The 19165-nt window shown below is 44.0% G+C and overlaps 1 pseudogene; it reads left to right on the top strand.

Annotated features, from left to right (window-relative positions):
- Positions 1–540: 540 nt before the first annotated feature.
- Positions 541–19165, top strand: part of LOC148138686 (uncharacterized) — a 42993-nt pseudogene continuing 24368 nt past the window's right edge.

Here is a 19165-nt window from a genome sequence, read left to right as displayed (position 1 = left end):
TTGGGAAAATACATAGTGATGTCTTGAACAGAGTTTACATTTGAGAACAGGAGTTGCTGGATGTCTTAAAATGCAAAAACGTTGATAAAACCTTCGGACATAATCAGATGTATCCCATCGCTTTGTGGGAGGCTAGAAATGAAATTGCAAGGCCCCTCGCAGAGGTATTCGTGTCATTGACAGGCACTACAGGCCAGTAAGACAGATGGGAGGGTAATTTGTTCGACTAAATTCTGAGAGAGAGGATCATCATGCATTTGGAAAGGCAAGAACTCATTAGCGATAATCAACATTGCTTTGTGTGTGGAAAATGATGACTGAGTGTTTGTGGAGGTAGACAAATAATAGATCAAGGCAGAGGAGTAGATTATGTCTCCATGTATTGTCATGTGTCTGCATGGCAGACTGGTTAGTAAGTTTAGATCACACATAACCAGGGAGCGCTCACCAAATGGATACAAAACAGGATTGATGGAAGGAGACAGAGCATGTTCAGAGAGGGTTACTGCTCAGACTACATGCCTGTGACCATGGTATGCCATGGAGTTCGGCGCTGGGTCACTGTTATGCATCATTTATATAAACGGTTTGGATGATAACACGGGAATCATGGTTCGCAAGTTTGTGAGTGACACTCTAATTGCTGGGAAAGTGGACGGCGAAGAGGATTATCTGACAGTACAACGAGCTCAACAGTACTTCTGGGCCAGTGAGTTTAGGAATAACATGTGGACAAATGCAAGATTGTGCATTTTGCGAAGGCAAACCATGCTGGAATTGTACAGTTAATGTTCGGGCCCTGGGTAGTGTTGTCAATCAGAGACCCAGGGATACAGGTACACAGTTCTTTGAACGTGGTGTCACAGGGGATTATGTGGAAAAACTCAACTGGTCCACGTATGTCCTTGAGGGAAGGATAGCTGACATTCTAACCTGGTATGGCTCACATGTGACTACAGACCCACAGCAATATGGCTGACTGTGCTGCCCTCTGGGCAATTAGCAGTGGGTAATGTGTGCTGGTCCAAGTGGTGACATCCACAGCCCATGAATGAATAAATAAAAAATGATATTTCCATCGCTACCGCTGCAAACCCCTCCAGCTGCAGCAATTCGTATTGGCTGTGTAACATTGCCCCTCTCTGTAACACTCTCACCACCTCCAGCACCTCTCCCTGTTCATATCATCTCATTAAACCCTGACAATGTTTCATTTTCCTGGTGCACTCCTCCTGCTACTAGACCCCGAATGATCCCTTTATCAAATACTTCCATGTTTATAAAGCATTGGCTTCTTCAGAATTATTGGGTGTTATTTTTATTATCTTCTAAGAATCTCTTAATGAGATCTGGTAAATCCTGGGAATGACTGAGCCAAGACCATCCAAATGGGGGAGAAGCATTGGGAAGGTTTCGAGCACCTTGAGACTTTCTGTGGGGAAAAAGGGGAATCCAGGAGAAAACAGCACAAGGAGCTCGCAGCTACTGCAACGCCCCGCCCACCCCTTCCCACGGCCACCTTCTGCCCCATGTGTAGCAGAGTCTGTGGAAGGCCACATCGGTCTGAACAGCCACCTACAGACTCCCCCTGAGAGTGGGAGAGAGTCAGCCCCGTCTGTGACCCACCACCAATGAGATGATGCGATAGGGAAGTTTAATCTTCTTTCAATTGTTCTACTGTCTGTTACAAATTCCGATAATTCCCTGCCCAATGTCTTGCCTCACAATGTAATGCTGTAAAGGGGCCTTAACACTGCCCTTCCACTTCTGTGTTCTGACTCCTATTAACCAGAATTTGATTTCCTAATGTTTGATAGTGTGAGGCCACATATAATCCCATTGTGATCCCTAACGATGAGAGTTCCCCATTCTCCTTCCCATTCTGCCTGACTTTCCACAATATTGTGTAGCCGTGAATATTAATGCCCCATCTTTTGTTCACCCTGTGACCACGTCTCTATGATGGTTATTGGATAGAAATCACAGTCACATGAGCATATCCCTTATCACAAATGCTTCGTGCATTCAAATTAAGAAATAGTAATTTACTTTTGAAATCACAATTTCCTGTCACAAACCTATCTGCTGATTACAGTTCTGGTTAAACTCAGTCTCTTTCTGTTTCTTCCTGTTTTTCCTTAGCCACAGCCCCATGTATCAATATTTGAACATTTCTCTATGGAATTGGGAATTTCCTTTCAGCTGAGCCCTGTCCCTCCTCGTCTGTGTCAGTTTAAAGCACTCTATATAATCCTGGTCATATGATTTACCAAGGCACTGGTCCCAGCACAGTACCATCCCATTACAATAGCTGACTCCTCCCTGAGTACTGGTAGTAGTGCCCACTGCATAAGACCCACTTTTTCTAACACCATGGTTTGGTCCTGAAATCTTCCAGCATTCTGGTGATATGACTCAATCGCTCTCCATTTGGTATCCCTCATTGTGTGGGTCTAATTGCTGCCTCTGTCAGCGTGTCTCACTCTTACAGCTACTCCAGATCTGGAGCCAAAAGAATCCTCCGATCCGCAACAGCACAGACCAGGGATGGGGACTGGGATTTTCGTGATTTTTGCTGGACTCAATGCTACTCTACCTGAGTTATCCTCACTGCATCAGTATAATTTCCCATTCTGTCTGATTCTGCCTCGTGCAGTTAATCAGGATGTTTATAACTCCTGTCTCAACTATCACCACATTGACAACGCTTGGTCAGCCAGAGAGAGAGGGAGAGGGAGATTTGGAGCCTTCAGTAAATCCTGCAGCCGGTAACATCACTCACAGTAAATAGCACAGGGAGGAGTTAGTGGCCGTCTTTATTCAGACCTGGAACACAGGACATAGATACAGAGCTGGGCAAGGAAAAGCAACATACTAGGCTTCAATCCCACCATCTCGTGAGGGTCCTGTTCTCGCCTCTGCTGTACTGCTCCTCCCTGAGACAGCACAGGAGATCCCAGGCATCAGTCTTTGCCCATGCTATATGAGAGACCTCTGTAATATCCTTCAGTCCCGATAATCCATCTCTGTTTGGAATCTCCTTTCGTCCACACCATTCTCTCTGTCTCAGTCAGTTTCTCCAATCCCTAATACCCTAATTCCTAAACTTCTCCAGCAGATACTAAATTCCTTCATTCCTGTAAACCCTGACAGTCCTGTCTATCCCTGTAAGCTCCTCCTATCAATACCACCCTCCATGTCATTGGGTTTGTTTTTAACCTCTCCATCGGTCCCTACCCAGGTAATCTTCTCCAGCTCCTACAACCCTATCTTATCTGTAAAAACATTATAATATCCTTCTCCTTCTCCAATTCTTCGATGTTAATCTTCTTAAATTTCACCCTTTATTCCCACCCCACCACACTCCTCCTGACTACAGGAAACCCGTTCAGTTTGTGCAATCCTCCCATCTGTGTAACTGTCTCCAACCCAGCAACCTGGCATTCTCCATTGCCTTCCTATCTATGTAGCCTCCAGAACTAGAAGCCTTCTTATATCTGAAAATATCTTCAGTCACTACAACCTTCCATATCTCTGTTAGTATACACAATACTCACCTACTGTTACACCCCCCCGTCTGTGCCTCTCAGTCTGCTTACCTCTCCATTTCTCCATTCCTATCCCTACCTTCATAATCTACTCCAGCTCCCTCTGTCTCTGTAATTTCTTCCAATCTCCAAACATCTTTGTCCCCCTGACATTCTTGACCAAATGTAACTCTGTTTAACTCTAACATTCTCGAGTCCCTGAAAGCCTCCCAATCTCTGTAACCTCGACCCATCTGTTCAAACCCCCACTGCTGAGGAATGACTCCCTGCATTCGCCATAAGGCAGATAGAATGGCAGTGAACAGCTATTATACAACTGTCATTCCGGAGATGTAGCTGCAGAATGACTATTACTGGGAAGGGAATATTGAAGGTTTGTTGGGATCTAGGCAGACTACGCAAAAAGCCAACAAGTTGTGAAGAAAGAATGAGGTTAATGCATTAATGAGGGCTGAAGAAGGGCTTATGCCCGAAACGTCGATTGTCCTGCTCCTTTGATGCTGCCTGACCTGCTGCGCTTTTCCAACACAATTTTAAGCTCTAATGCATTAATGAGACAGTCATGTGGATCTGAAGATCAAAATTTGGAGTCTATTTGGGTGGAGTTGAGATTAAGCAAGCAGTAGCAACCGTTACAAGGAATTCTTCTATAGGCACATTGATGGTAATGTCAATATGGTTACAGTCAGGACACTGAATGTTCTTGTAACAAGGGCAGTACAGTAACTGTGTGTGACAGTGGTCTCCATACCGACTGGATAACTAATGAGTATCAGGGCTGTAATGGATGGAATCCTGGATTGTATTAAGATGGGTTTCTATAACAACATATCAAGGAGCTATCAACAAAATTGTCTATTGTAGATCAAATGCTGAGTACTAATAAATATCCAATAATCACATCATAAAGGAGTTTTGTGAGCAGAGATCCATAATGTTATAATGTAGATACTGAGTTTGAGATCAGACCATGAGATGTAGGAGCAGAATTAGGCCATTTGGCCCATTGAAGATGCTCTGCCTTTCAATCAGATCATGGCTGACCTGATGATCCTCAATTCTACTTTCCTGTCGATTCCCCAAAGCCCTTGTTTTCCTGATCCATTAAAACCTGTCCAGCTCTGCTGTAAATATTCTCAATGACCCAGCCTCGACAGCCCCCTGCAGTCAGGAATTCCCACAGAGTCACTACCTTCTGAGTGAAGACATTCCTTCTCATCTCCATCTTGAATGGGTGAGCCCTTGCTGGGATTTTCTGCTCCCTGATTACAGATTCACACACAATTGAAAGGAAAGGCAGTGACAAAGATAATTATTGCAGATGACTTGAAAATTAGTGGAGTTTGGGTGAATGAGCAAGGAGATCCAAGTTTGCAGGAGGTTACAGATCAGTTGGAAAGGTGTGCTGAGAAATGGCAAATTAAGTTTAATCTGGACAAGTGTGAGATGATGAAGAAGAAAGTCAAGAAGAAAGTTTGGATACTGAGGGATATTGATATACAGAAGGATCTTGGTGCAAGTCAGTAACTCCCTGAAAATGGCAACAGAAGTGTTTCAGATGGGATAGAAAGCAAATGGAACACTGGCCTTCATCGGTAACAACTTTGGGTAAAGTGGTTTGCACCTGATGTTGTAATTGTATAAAACTTTTGTTTGGTCACACTTGGAGTACTGTGTGCAGTTCTCATCTCCACATAATAGGAAGGATGGGGAGGCTTTGGAGAGGGTGCAAAAGGGGTTTATCAGCATGTTGCCTGTGTTAGGTTTTTTAAGGGTGTCTTTGGTACAAGAGGGAATTAAATGAAGTTGGATTGTTTTGCGAGAGTATCAGATGCTGACAGGCGACCATGTACAAGAATATAACATTCGGAGAGGGACAGATAATATGGATAGTCGGAATCTCTTTTCCAATGTGTAAGCTTCAAATCCTAGAATGCATAGTATAAGGTGAGAAAGAGAAAGTTTAAACGAGATCTGTGAGGCAAGTTATTTTTTACATAGAGAGTGGATGTTTCCGAGTGATGTCGTAGAAAAAGAAATGTGAGTAAAGTTTTGAAGTGGCATTTAGACAGAAACATGAAGAGGCAGAGAATAGCGGGATGTGGACCATGTGCAGGCAGATGGTATGAGTCAGAATAGCATCTTGGACAGCACAGACATGGCGGGCCGAGTGGCCTGTTGCTGTTCTGTACTGTTCTATTTTCTAACTTCCCAGCATCTGCCCAGTCAGGGCCCCTCAGAATCTTGGATGTTTCATTCCATTTCCCTCTCATTTTTTAAACTTTAATGGGTTCAAACTCAACCTACTTCACCTCGTCTCATTAGAAAATCCCTCCATTCCCAGGATCAACCAAGTGAACCTTCTCTGGACTGCCTCCAATGCGACAATATCTTTCTTTCGGGCACTCACACTGTTCATAGTATTCGAGGTGAGGTCTAACATGTACCTTGCATAGTTTTAGCTAGACATGCCTATTTTTAGACTCCATTCCCTCTGTAATAAATGCCAGCATTTGATTTGCCTTCTCTGTTACCAGCTGACCCTGTAAGCTACCTTTTTCAGTTGATAAACAAGAGCTACCACAACCCTTTCTGCTGTGAGTCTGAAACCAGATAGTGTTAACCTGTCAGTAAGTCGGGAGCAAACTGACATTGTTATAAATAATATGTCAATAGACAATAGCTGGCCACTTAGAAACACATTTGATAAAAGAGAATTTGCTTTTGAGCCTATTGGATTTAACTTGTTGATGTGAATATAAATGGCAGAATAGATAAGGATGTGGGGGGGTGGTGTAGTGGTATGGGGGATATGGTGTATTTAAATTTCAGAAACCTTTATGCAAGTTTCAATAAGAGCTAAAAAGTAACTCGTTGGAGAATAGGGCCCCTTAAAGATCAATAAGATCATCCCTGTGTGGAACCAGTGGAGAAGGGTGAGATATTGGACAAAAACAATCTTGTCAGTATTTATTGTGGAGGAAGACATGGAAGCTCGGGAACTTAGGGAAATAAATAGTGATGTCTTGGAAAGAATCCTCAACGGGGAAGTGAAAGTGCTGGAATCTTTAAACAAATAATTTAGATCAATTCTCAGTGTCTTGTTCTGTCTATGCTAGAATATTGTGGGAAGCTATGGAAGAGGTTGCAGTGTCCCTAACAGAGATATTTACATTATCAACTGACACCGTGAGGTACCGGAAGACTGGAGGGGGTATAATGCTGTTACATCACTTAAGAGTTGCAGGGAAAAGCCATGAAATTACAGCCCAGTGAACCCAGTGATGGGCATGTTGTTGGAGGAGATTCTGAAAGAAAGGAGCTACGTATATTTGGAAAGGCAAGGGCTGATTAAAGATAGTCTTTAGATTAGTGTTTCACAAACCGAATTGACTCTTCGAGGAGATGGCCAAGAGATAGATAGTCAGTGTTGACCACATGGACATCAGCAAAGCATTTGACAGGGTTCGAAGGGATGTAGAATATCTAGTTAAGAGGAAGAAGGAAGCTTACTTAAGATTGAGAAAGCAAGGGCCAGATAGGTTTCTGGAAGGTAACATGGAGCAGCACGATGGCTCAGTGGTTAAATAACTCATAACACCACGGACTCCATTTCGATTCCAGCCTATAGCAACAGTCTGTGTGGAGTTGCACATTCTCCCCGTGTCAGCGTGGGTTTCCTCCAGGTGCTCCGGTTTCCTCCCACAGCCTAAGGATGTGCATGTTCAGTGACTCACCCATGCGAAATAATCCATGGTGATTGCGGATGTATAGGTTTGACACATTAGTCAGGGCAAATGGGTAGTAATAGGGTGGGGAAATGAGTCTTGGTGGGTACTGCTTGAAGGGCTGATATGGAAGTGTTGGGCCAAATCTAGCGATTTTCTAAAGGTAGCCAGGAAGGAACTGAGGAATGGACTTAGGACAACTAGAAGGGGGCATGAAAAAGCTTTGTTGGGAAGGATTAAGGAAAACCATAAGGCATTCTCCACTTATGTAAGGAACAAAAGCATGGCCAGAGTGAGGGTAGTGCCGATCAGGGATAGTGGAGGGAAATTGTTCCTGAAGTTAGAGGTGGTAGGGAAGGTCCTTCATATATACTATGCTTCAGTATTCACTGCGGAGAGGGACCTTGTAATTTGTGAGGACAGCATGAAAAGGACTGATGTCTGTGAACAGGTGGATGTTAAGAAGGTGGATGTGTTCAGGATTTTGTAAAAGATAAGGATAGATAAGTCTGCTGAACCAGATTGGATATGCCCAAAATTACGACAGGAGGCGAGGGAAGAGATTGCTGCGCAATTGGCGATGACCTTTGCACACTCACTGTTCACTGGAGTCGTACTAGAAGATTGGTGGTTGGCAAATGTTGTTCCCTTGTTCAGGAAATGGAATATGGATAATCCTGGTAATTACAGACCTGTCAGTCTTATGTCTGTGATGTGCAGATAATTGGAGAGGACTCCGAGACAGGATTTATGATTCCTTGGAAAACCATAGTTTGATTACAGACAGTCAGCATAGCTTTGTTAGGGGCAGGTCATGCCTCACAAATCTTATTGCATCTTTTGAGAATGTGACAAAAACACCTTTTTGACTCTTTCAGAAAGTACATAGGCATGGGATACAGGGAGACCTGTCTGTCTGGATGTGGAATTACTGGCCTTCAGAAGACAGAAGGTGATGATAGATGGAAAGCATTCATTCTGGAGCTCAGTGACCAGTGGGTTTCTGCAGGGAGTGGTGACAGAACCTCTGCTCTTTGTGAGTTTTTGAATGACTTGGATGTGAGAGTGGGTTAGTAAGTTTCCCAATGACACGAAGGTTGGTGGAGTGGTGGATAGTGTGGAGGGCGGTTTTAGGTTGCAACGGGACATTGACAGGCTGTAGAGCTAGGTTGAGAAGTGGCAGATGGAGGTCAATCTGGAAAAGTGTGGAGTCAGTCATTTTGGAAGATTGAATTGGATTGCAGAATGCAGGGTGAAAGGCAGGATCTTTGGCAGTGTGCAGGAACAGAGAGATCTTGGGTCCCAAGTCAATAGATCCCTCAACGTTGCCACCCAAGCTGATAGGCTTGTTAAGAACGAATACATTGTGGTGGATTTCACGAGCTTGGAGATTGTGTTTTAAAGCCGTGAGGTTATGCTGCAGTTCTGTGGAGCCCTGGTTCGACCCCATTTGGAATATTGTGTTTGATTCTGGTCCCCAAATTACAGAAAGGATGTGGAAGCTTTAGAGAGGGTAAAAAGGAAATTTGCCAAGACTATGCGTGGACTGGAGAGCATGCCTTATGAAGAAAGGTTGGTGGAGCTAAGGCTCTTCTCTTGGAGTGGAGAAGAGCGAGGGGTGACATAGTAGAGGTGAACAAGATGATGAGAGTTACAGAGAGAGTGAATTTTTCCCTCATGACATAAATAGTCATTGCAAGGTGGTATAATCTTAAAATGATGAGCAGGTGGTTAAGGGGAGATTTCAGAGGTAGGTCCGTTAGATATAGAGTGGTGGGTGGGTAGAATGCACCGCCAGCGGTGGCAGTAAAATTAGATGTATTAGGGACATTTAATATAGTTTTGATTGGCACATAAACGATAATAAAATGAAGGTATGTTGTTTAGGAAGGTCTTACTGACCTATAAAAGGCCAAAGGATCTTGTGCTGCACTGTTCTGTGTTCTACATTCCATATGGTAAACTGGGTAATAAGCTCAGATCAATGTAAAAGGATATGGCATTCAGGAGGAGCGAGGGAACTGGATACATAAATTGGCTTGATGGTAGGAGACAGAAGGTGATGGGACACATGTTGTTTTTCTGACTGGAGGCATGTGACTAGCGGTGTAGTGGGCCCACTGTTGTTTGTCGTTTGGATGGGAGTATTGGTTTCCTGGTAAGTCAGTTTTTTTTAGGTGACACTGAGATTGGTGGTAAAGTGGACAGTGAAGAAGGTTATCTATGATACAACAGATGAATAGTGGGCTGAAGAATAGCAGATGGTGATTAATTAGATAAAAGTGAAGTCTTCCATTTTGGTGAACAAACCAGGGTGGGAATTATGCAGTTAATATTCGGGCCCTGGGTTGTCAGTCAATGACCCAGTGATGCAGGTACACAGTTCTTTAAAAGTGGCGACACCGGTAGACAGGCTGGTGAAGCAGGAGTTTGGGATGGTTACCTTCATTGGTCAGAGCATTGAGAGTAGGAGTTGGGATGTCATGGTGTATCTGTACAAGACATTGGTGAGGCCACCATTAAAGCATTGTTGATCAGTCGGAAGAACTCATCAGGTTCACTTACCTCCTTTAGGGAAGGACATCTGATATTCTAACCTGGTCTGGCCTACATGCGACTCCAGACCCAAAGCAGTATGGCTGACTCTGAGCTGCCATCTGGACGATTAGCATTCGGGCAAAGAATGCTGTCCAATCAGTGACATCTTCATACTATTAATGAATAAATAAAAATGCATATAGAGTCATAGAGATGTACAGCATGGAAACAGACCCTTCGGTCCAACCAGTCCATGCCGACCAGATATCTCAACCCAATCTAGTACCACCTGTCAGCACCCGGCCCATATCCCTCCAAACCCTTCCTATTCATACACCCATCCAAATGCTTTTTAAATGTTGCATTGTACCAGCTTCGACCACTTCCTCTGGCAGCTCATTCCATACACGTACCACCCTCTGCGTGAAAAAGTTGCCCCTTATGTCTCTTTTATATTTTTCCCCTCTCACCCTAAACCTATGCCCTCTCGTTCTGGACTCCCCGACCACAGGGAAAATGCTTTACCTATTTATCCTATCCATGTCTATCATAATTTTGTAAACCTCTATAAGGTCACCCCTCAGCCTCCCACGCTCCAGGGAAAACAGCCCCAGCCTGTTGTCCCTTCCTACCTCTGCAAACCCGTCCAGCTGCAGCAATCCGTATTGGCTTTGTAACACCGTTCAGGCCCTGACCAGTCTCTGTAACACTCTCACCATCTCCAGCATCTTCACCTCTCCCTGTTCCTACCTTGGTAATGATTCCCCTTCCCATTGCCCTCCTCCTGCTAGCAGACCGTTTGCAAACTCTTTAAAACGTAATCCTAAAACACTCTCTCACTTCAGGATTTTAAATAATTTTTGGTGACCTTCTCAGCCTAATAATCTAATATGATCCATTTTGTCCTGAGTGAGGGACGGGTGGGAATTTCTTGCTGAGGTTTTGTTTGTTTAAATGGAATGTGTTTTACACTGTTCCTTCAAAAGTTTTCCACTGTTCATTTGCAGACCCATGTTTCAGTGTGTTTCCCCTGTTTACCTTGGTCAGTTATCCTCTCAAACTCATGTAATTGGCTATTTTTATTTCTAATTGCAGCGTGTCCTTTCTGTGATTCACTTTAAAACTTTATATTCCTTTAAACTACACTTTACCAAAATTTCCCGGAGGACCTCTTCAGGTGGAATTACTCATCCACTACGTTTCATCACACAATCTGACATAGTTACGTCCCTTGCCAGTTGCACAATGTGTTACTCAAAAATAAGACAAAAAACCCTGCAAACTCCACTTCCACTATCACTGTTGTCAGTGTGACTGTCCCAGATTATACCAATATCAAAGTTTCCAAGCAATATAACAATGCCTTTATTAAAAAATTCCAATGAGTTCTGTGTAATGCAGTGATGAGCTATGAAATGTTGTTCGGTGGCTGAAAGTGTTCTGCTGCTTGTGCCCTTAGCAAGTAGTAGCCAGAATTTATATTCAGACTGACTCTACTTCATGATCTACGGCCAAATGCTTTCTCTGTGATGCCTTTGTTGAATATTATTGTTAGTGTTACCCATTTTGCCTGAGTTTCTGCAAGGTTGTGAACCATTGAATATATATGTTCCATCTTTTGTTTGCACTGTAACCATGTCTCACTGGTGTCTAAATCTCATGTATCACTGTGTCACAAATGCATCTACTTTATTGAAAAGACTTTATCATTTCGAAAAAATCTCATAATTTACTCTTTCCCACAATTTCTTGTCAGAAATCGATTCGCTAATGTACATTTCTAGCTAAACTCTGTCCCTTCCTGTTCCTTTCTGCTTGTCTTCAGCCACACTCCAATGCTGTTCCGATGCTTTACCTTTTCTCTTTGAATTTGGAAAGCTCATTTCACCTGAGCCCTGTCCCTGCATCCTCTCTGTCAGTTTAAAGCCCTGTCCATTAACCTACCGACGTAATTGGCCAGGTCACTGATCCCAGCACTGCTCCAGTAGGACCATCCTAATGGATTATTTATTAAATCAGTTTTGGGATGTGGGTGTGTCTGGCTGACCAGCCTTTCTTGCCCAGCCCTTGAGCTGAGTAACTTCCTCGGCCATTTAAGAGGGTAATTGAGAGGCAAACACTTTGCTGTAGGTATATCCTGCAGACCACGTGAGGATGGGCAGATGTCTTTCTCTCAAGGACAAGTGTTTGGGTTTTTTTGTCCATCAGCAATGGTTTCATATTTACTTGTAGATTGTTCATTATTATTTTTAAAAATATTGATTTCAAATTCCCCATTTCTGGTGGGGTTCAGACCCTTGTCCCTGAACATTAGCTGAGGTTTTGGATACATGCTCTAGCAATAATAGCTCGGGGCCATCACTTTGCTTACTCATTCCTGACCAGATATTACCAGGGCATCATGAAGCTAAACCCATTCTTCCTATACAGTTGTGTGATCCTGAAATCTTCCTGCCCTCTGGTGATATCACTCTGTCTCCCTCCATGTGGTATCCCTCATTGTGTGGGTCTAATTGCTGCTTATGTCAGTGTCTTTCGCTCTTGCAGCTACTCCAGATCCTGAGCCAACAGAATTCTCCACTCCAGCTGGACGACGCAGCACAGGCCAGGGATGGAGACTGGGATCTTCCAGATCTCTGTGGGACTCAGCGCCATTATCCGTGTGGAACCCTACTGCATCAGTGTAATTCCCCATTCTGTATGTTTCTGTGTCTCCTGTTGGTTCTTAGGAAGGTCCTGACTCAATATTCTCACCTCACTGAAGATGATTGGTCAGCCAAAGAGACAAAGGATAGGGAGATGTGGAGCCTTCAATAAATCCTGCAGTGAGGTAAGATCACTCAGTGCACAGGACAGAGAGCAATGAGAGAGAAACAAAACAATGGCTAACAGGACATGACAGTTACAGTGCTGGAGAGTTAGCACAGTACAGGCACACCCCCTGCTGTAAGTTATGTTGTACTGAGACAGCATCGGGAGTTCACAGTTATCAATCCAGGCCTGTGCTGTCTTAGTGAGCATCAGGACAATAGAGGTGAAAGCAGACCTCACACGATAGGGTGGGCATGCTGCCTGGGATCTTTCTGTTCTGTGTTCCCTCTCCAACGTTGTATCTTTGGCATGTCTCATGGACCAGTGTCTTCAATAACTTTTAACTGCTATAACTGTTCCTGTTCCTGTAACCTCATCCCTTCCTGATAATTCCTCCACATATTCGAAACGTCCTGCGTTCCAGACTACCATCCCTGTAGATGTAAGTTGCTTTTATGTCTACAACATGCCTTGGCTCGGTAGTCTCCCCATCCAATAACTGGAGACAGAACCATGCAGCACAGAAACGGTTCCTTCAATCCAACAAGTGCAGACTGACCAAGATTCGTGAACAAGTAACATTTCTCTGCATTTGACCCATATCGCTGCAAACCTTCTCCTCTCCATGTATCTGCCCAAATATCTTTTACATGGTGTAATTGTACTTTACCATTTCCCTGGCATCTCATTCAAGACGTGCACCATCGTGTGTGTGCAAATTGTTCTCCTCTGATCCCTTTTATGTCTTTCCTCTCCGACCTCACATTTATGCCATCTTGCTATGGACTCCCCTACCCTACAGAAAAGACCTAAGCTATTCGCTTTACCTCAACTCGTCATGGTTTACAAACCGTTATAAAGTCACCTCTCAGGCACCTACACCCAATGGAAATATGACAGACAACGATACAAATATTTCTGCTAGGGTTCCCGCCACTACTTTGCTACAATGTTCTGGGATACCTTTGTGTTTTAAGACCTCCAGCACCACCTCTTCTGTAATGGGAACTCTTTTCAGGTCATTGCAGCTTGTTTTCCTTTGTTTCCCAGTCTTTGTCCACAGTACGTTCTGACATGAAATATTCATTTAGGATCTCGTCCATCTCCTGTGGTTCCACACATGGATGGCCTTACGGAAATTTGAGGTGCCCTATTGTCTTTCCAGTTGCGAATTTGTACTTTATTCTGTAGAGTTTCTTTGGATTGTCCTTAGATTTCTCTGCCAAAGCTATCTCGTCCCTCCGATTTCTTTTTCCAGCTTAACTAGCCTATCCTTCTAAGTCAAACCCTCCAATATCAGTAACATCTTCGTCAATCTTTGCTCCATTTACAGTTTCAGAATTTGCTTCCTGAAGCAGGAGGATCGGAATTCTATGCAATACTCCATCTAGAGACCAGCAATGTATTATACAGCCGTATCATGATGTACCAACTCATGTACTCATTGCTCTGACCCATGAGGGGTGGTGGTACCAAATTCTGCTTTTAACACCATGTCCACTTCCAAGGAACAATATAACTCCATCCCATAGTCTCTCTCTGTTTGATAACACTTCCCAGGGCCCTACCGTTAACTGTGTTAGTCCTCCCTGTGTTTTCTTCACAAAATCCAACACCTGAATTAAACTCCATCTTTCATTCCTTGACCCACTGGTTCAGTTGATCAAGAAAAGCTTCAATAACTGTATTTCCTGCCCGCTTTAATACTAATTTTGGTATCCACGAACTCATTAACAATGACTTCTACACTCTGAAACATATCGTGCATATAATTGATGCATTAAAGTGAATCCACCACTGGTCATAGGCTTCCAGGGTGAAGAACAACCATCGCCAACCACCCTCTGTCTCCTACAGTCAAGGCAATTTTGTGTCCGTTCGGCTAGCTCTCCCTGATCCCATGTGATCTAACCTTACTAACTCGTGTACCACACCCAATCCCGTCAAAGGCCTTGCTGACGTCAGTATAGACAACATTTACTGCTCTGCCTTCATTTATCTTCTCGGTCAACTCTTCAGCAAAACCAATCATGGTTGAGGGACGCTATTTTATCTACACAAAGCTGTGCCGACTATCCCTAATCAATCCTTGCCTTTCCAATTGCATGTAACCCCTGTCCCACAGAATCGCTTCCACATTCTCAATGGTCTTTCGTCAATGGCCTTTTATTCGCCGCCACCCTACAGGATCCCAGCTCATCACCCTTGGCTGTCAGTGAGAGAAATATCTCTTTAAGGGGCCCCACAATTTCTTCCCGCACTTCCCACAACGTCCTGGGATATATTTGATTAGCTCCCAGGGATTTGTCTTTTTTATGCACCTTTTTATAAACCCCAGCACCCCTTGTCCTCTAATGTGGACCCTTTTGAATACATCACTGTTTATTTCCCTGACTTCCCAAATCTTTCTCCACAATAAGTTCAAACGTGAAATTTTTGTTCAGGATCTCACTCATCTCCTGTGGTTCCACACATGGATGGCCTCATTGATCTTTATGAGGCCATATTCTGTCCCTAGTTAATCTTTTGTTGTCAATATTCAAGTCCAATCTCTTTGGATTTTCCTCAGCCTGATCTGCCAAAGCTTTTTGTGGTCACCTTTGTGCCCTCCTGATTTCCGACTTCAGTGTATTATTTCTTCAAGGGATTGCCTTAATACAGTTGGCTATATGTGACACGTACCCCCTTTTTCTTGACTAGAATCTCTATACACCCTGTCATCCAGTGTTTCCCACTTGTGTCAGCATTGTCCTGCACACTAATAGGAATATGCTGACCCTGAAATCTCACTTTAGCTCTCTTTTGAAATTTTCCCAGCTGCCTGACGTTCCTTTTCCTGCAAATAGCCTCCACAATCAATTGTTAAAAGCTCTTGACTCATAGCTTCAGGTTTGAGGCAAGGTCAGTTTTGATCTTTAACCTTGTGGATCAGGCCTCTTCTTTTCCATCACTATTTTAAACTAATAGAATTGTGGTCACTTTGACAAAGTATTGCCACACTAACAACTCAGTCCCCTTCCCTCCCTTGTTTCCCAAGGGGAGGTCAGGTTTTACTCCTTCCTGCAGTCTGACCATTGACATTCTGACTGAGAGAGTTTACTTGAACAAATCCCTCCCATCCGAGCTCTGAACACTCTGGCAGTCCCAGTCTAGATTTGGAAAGTTAAAATCCCTGACCATTACAACCCTATCCTTACAGATATCTGAGATCTCCCGACATATTTGCTGCTCAATTTCCTGCTGACTGTTGCGGGCCTGTAGTGCAGTCATATCAAACTGATGACCCATTCTCATATCTCAATTTCACTATTATAGCTTCACTGTTGTTTGCACAGCAATAGCCTCTCTAAATGGTGCAGTGATATTTCACTGCCCAAAAACTACACTCTCCCTCCTCTCTCACCTCCTGTTCTCTTCGGCCTCTAGAATCTGTGCCCTGGAACATTGAGCTGCCAGTCCTGTCCCTCCCTCAGGTGGTTCTGGCATACCTGTGGTGTCTCAGTCTCATGTTCCTGTCCATGCACCAAGCTCATCTGCCTTACCTGTTAGGTCTGTTGAGTTGAAATAAAGTAGTTTAATTGATGAGGTTTCGCTCACTGCCTACTGTGCTCTTGCCTGCCTTGTCTATTTAAATTACTCTCTTGAAATTCTGTCCCAGCCTCAACATTCAGACTGTAGCCTGAGACCATCCCCCTCGCTGTGGACAACACTGTCACTTTTCATGTCATCTGCAAACCTAATAACGATACCTTCTGCTTTCACATTCAATTCATTAATGTACATAATAACCAGCGATGGTTCCTGCACAGATCCCTGTGGTACACCCGCTGGACGAAGGCTTCCAATCATGAAAGCAACCTTCCACCAATTTTGGATCCAATTTGCCAACTTGCCTTGGATCCCATGGGCTCTTCCCTTTTGGAACAGCTTCCATGTGGGCCCTTGTCAAAGGCCTTATTCGATTCCATGTAAACCACATTATCTGCACTGCCCTCATCAACATTTTCAGACACCATTTCAAAAAACTCAACTGAATTCGTAAGTCAGGATCTTCGTCTACTAAATCGATGCTGACTATCCCCAATTTATCCCTGCGTTTTCAATTATTGATTCATTATGTCCCCCAGAATAGTTTCCAATAATTTCCCTATCTCTGCTATCAGACTATCTGCTCTGTAATTACCTGGACTATCCCTGCTGCCCTTCCTGAACAAAGGAACCACATTGGCAATCTTCCAGTCATTCGGCCCTTCACCTGCGGCCAGCAAAGTATTAAATATATCCAGCAGCGCCCCAGCATCTCCTCCCTTTCCTCCCATAGCAGCCTGGGATACATTTCATTAGGCACTTGAGATTTCTCGACCTTTATGCCTGTGAAAACATTAAATAGCTCCTCCTTATTGATCTTACCATGATCCAAAATCTCACCATTCCGACTGAAATCCCCGGCTACAATGCCTTGCTCCTGTGTGAATACAGATGGGAAGTATTCATGAAGACCTCACCTGCTTCCCCTGGCTCCATGCACAGATTGTCCCTTTGGTTGCTAACAGCCCCCATTCTTTTGCTGGGAAAATTTGTACTCTGAATATAGCCATCAAATAGCTTGTGACATTTCCTTAATAGTGTCTGCCAAGGAGGTTTCATGGCCATTGCTTGCTCCTCATTTTTAAGGACCCGCTTGCACTCTATATAATTGTGAAGGGCTTCACCTGATTTTATTGCACTGTATTTTCTTTATCAAACTCACGATATCACTTGATCAGCATTCGCTAAACTTGCTGTCTGTGTCATTTCCTCTTCATGAACACACTGGCCATGAATTCTCACTGTATCTTTAAAATACTCGACTTTCCAAATATAGCCTAACTGCAGGTAGTTCATGCCAGTCTCTGTTTGCCACATCCTGTCTAATTATCGGAGACTTAGTAGTGAGGGGGACAGACATGAGACTGTGTGGCTGCAGAAGTGACACCAGGATGGTGTGCTGCCTGCTGGGTACCAGGGTCAAGGGTTTCTCCGAGTCGTTACAGAACATTCTGAAGGTGGAGGGTGAATAGCCAGAGGTTATTGTGCACATCAATCCACAAGGCAGAGGTACACAATGGGATAGTATCCTGTGAAATGAGTATCGGGCGTTAGGTAAGAAGTTAAAAAGCAGGACCTCCAGGGTAGTGATCTCCAGATTACTCCCAGCGCCACATGCCAGTGAGGATTAAAATAGAAAGATAGGCCGGACTGATGTGTGGCTGAGGAACAGGCGTAGGGGGGCAGGGTTTTCAGTTCTTGGGTCATTGGGATCTCTTCTGGGGTAGAGGTGACCTGAAAGAGCGGGAACGGGTTGGACTTGAACCAGAGGGGCACCAGTATCCCCAGTATCCCTTGGGGGGCTTGGGTGGGAGGGGTTGCTTAGTGGGCTGACTGACAATGCACGAGGCCTGACTGGTAAGGCAAATGAGCTCAGACCATGGATTCTCTCTGGGAACTGCGATATTCCAGCCATAACAGAAACATGGCTGAGATAAGGGCAGAGCTGAAAATGTGTTGCTGGAAAAGCGCAGCAGGTCAGGCAGCATCCAATGAGCAGGAGAATCGACGTTTCGCGCATGAGCCCTTCTTCAGGAATCTTTCTTCAGGATAAGGGCAGGACCGGCAGCTTAGTGTTCCAGGATACAGAAACTACAGGTGGGAGAGAAGGACAAGTAAGTGAGGGGGGTGGAGTTGTCCTTTTGATATGTGAGGACAAGACAACAGTGTTTAGTGAGGATACACTTAAAGGATAATCAAATGCGGCCATATATTTAGACGTTAGAAACAAAAAGGGGGATGGTAAGTCTGCTGGAATGGAGTTTTTGCCCCCCAAATAGCCAGCAGATATGTGCAGAGCAGATATGTAGAGAGGTTGCAGTGACCGATAGGAATATTTAATAGAGTTGTATTGGTTTGAGTTTAATTTCCCCTGGATTTACTGGGCCACCCATAGTATAAAAAGGCCTGGATGGGGTGTAATTTGTCAAATGTGGCCAAGAACGTTTCCCAAATCAATATGTCGAGGGTTGATCTCGACTCAGGCGGGTCGAGGTCTAGCAAGTGACTGAAGTGTCAGTCAGAAAGCACTTTGGGTCCAGTGACCACAACTGTCTGCGTTTTAACATAGCTATGGAAAAATATCAGACAGGTCGATAGATTAAAGTGTTTAACTGGAGCAGGGCCAGTTTTGGGATAATTAGGCAGGATCGAGCAGTTGTTGATTGGGTGAATTAAAAATTACACAACACCAGGTTATAGTAAAACAGGTTTATTTCGAAGCACTAGCTTTTGAAGCGCAGGTGATCATTCTAAAAGATGAAAGGCTTAAACTAAATTTGTTGATATTACATTCCATTACATTGCTTTCCTGTTTCAATAAATTCTGTGTCTTATGATTGTGCTGCACAACCACCTGATGAAGGAGCAGCGCTCTGAAACCTAGTGCCTCCAAATGAACCTGCTGGACTGCAAGCTGGTGTTGTGTCTTTTAACTTTGTGCACCCCAGTTCA

This window comes from Chiloscyllium plagiosum, unplaced genomic scaffold, assembly GCF_037043375.1.
Source record: "Chiloscyllium plagiosum isolate Xiang-an unplaced genomic scaffold, Cpla_swu_hap1 HiC_scaffold_39, whole genome shotgun sequence".
NCBI lineage: Eukaryota > Metazoa > Chordata > Chondrichthyes > Orectolobiformes > Hemiscylliidae > Chiloscyllium > Chiloscyllium plagiosum.
The sequence above is the reverse complement of the archived record's forward strand: the minus strand, read 5'-3'. Positions and strand labels throughout refer to the sequence as shown.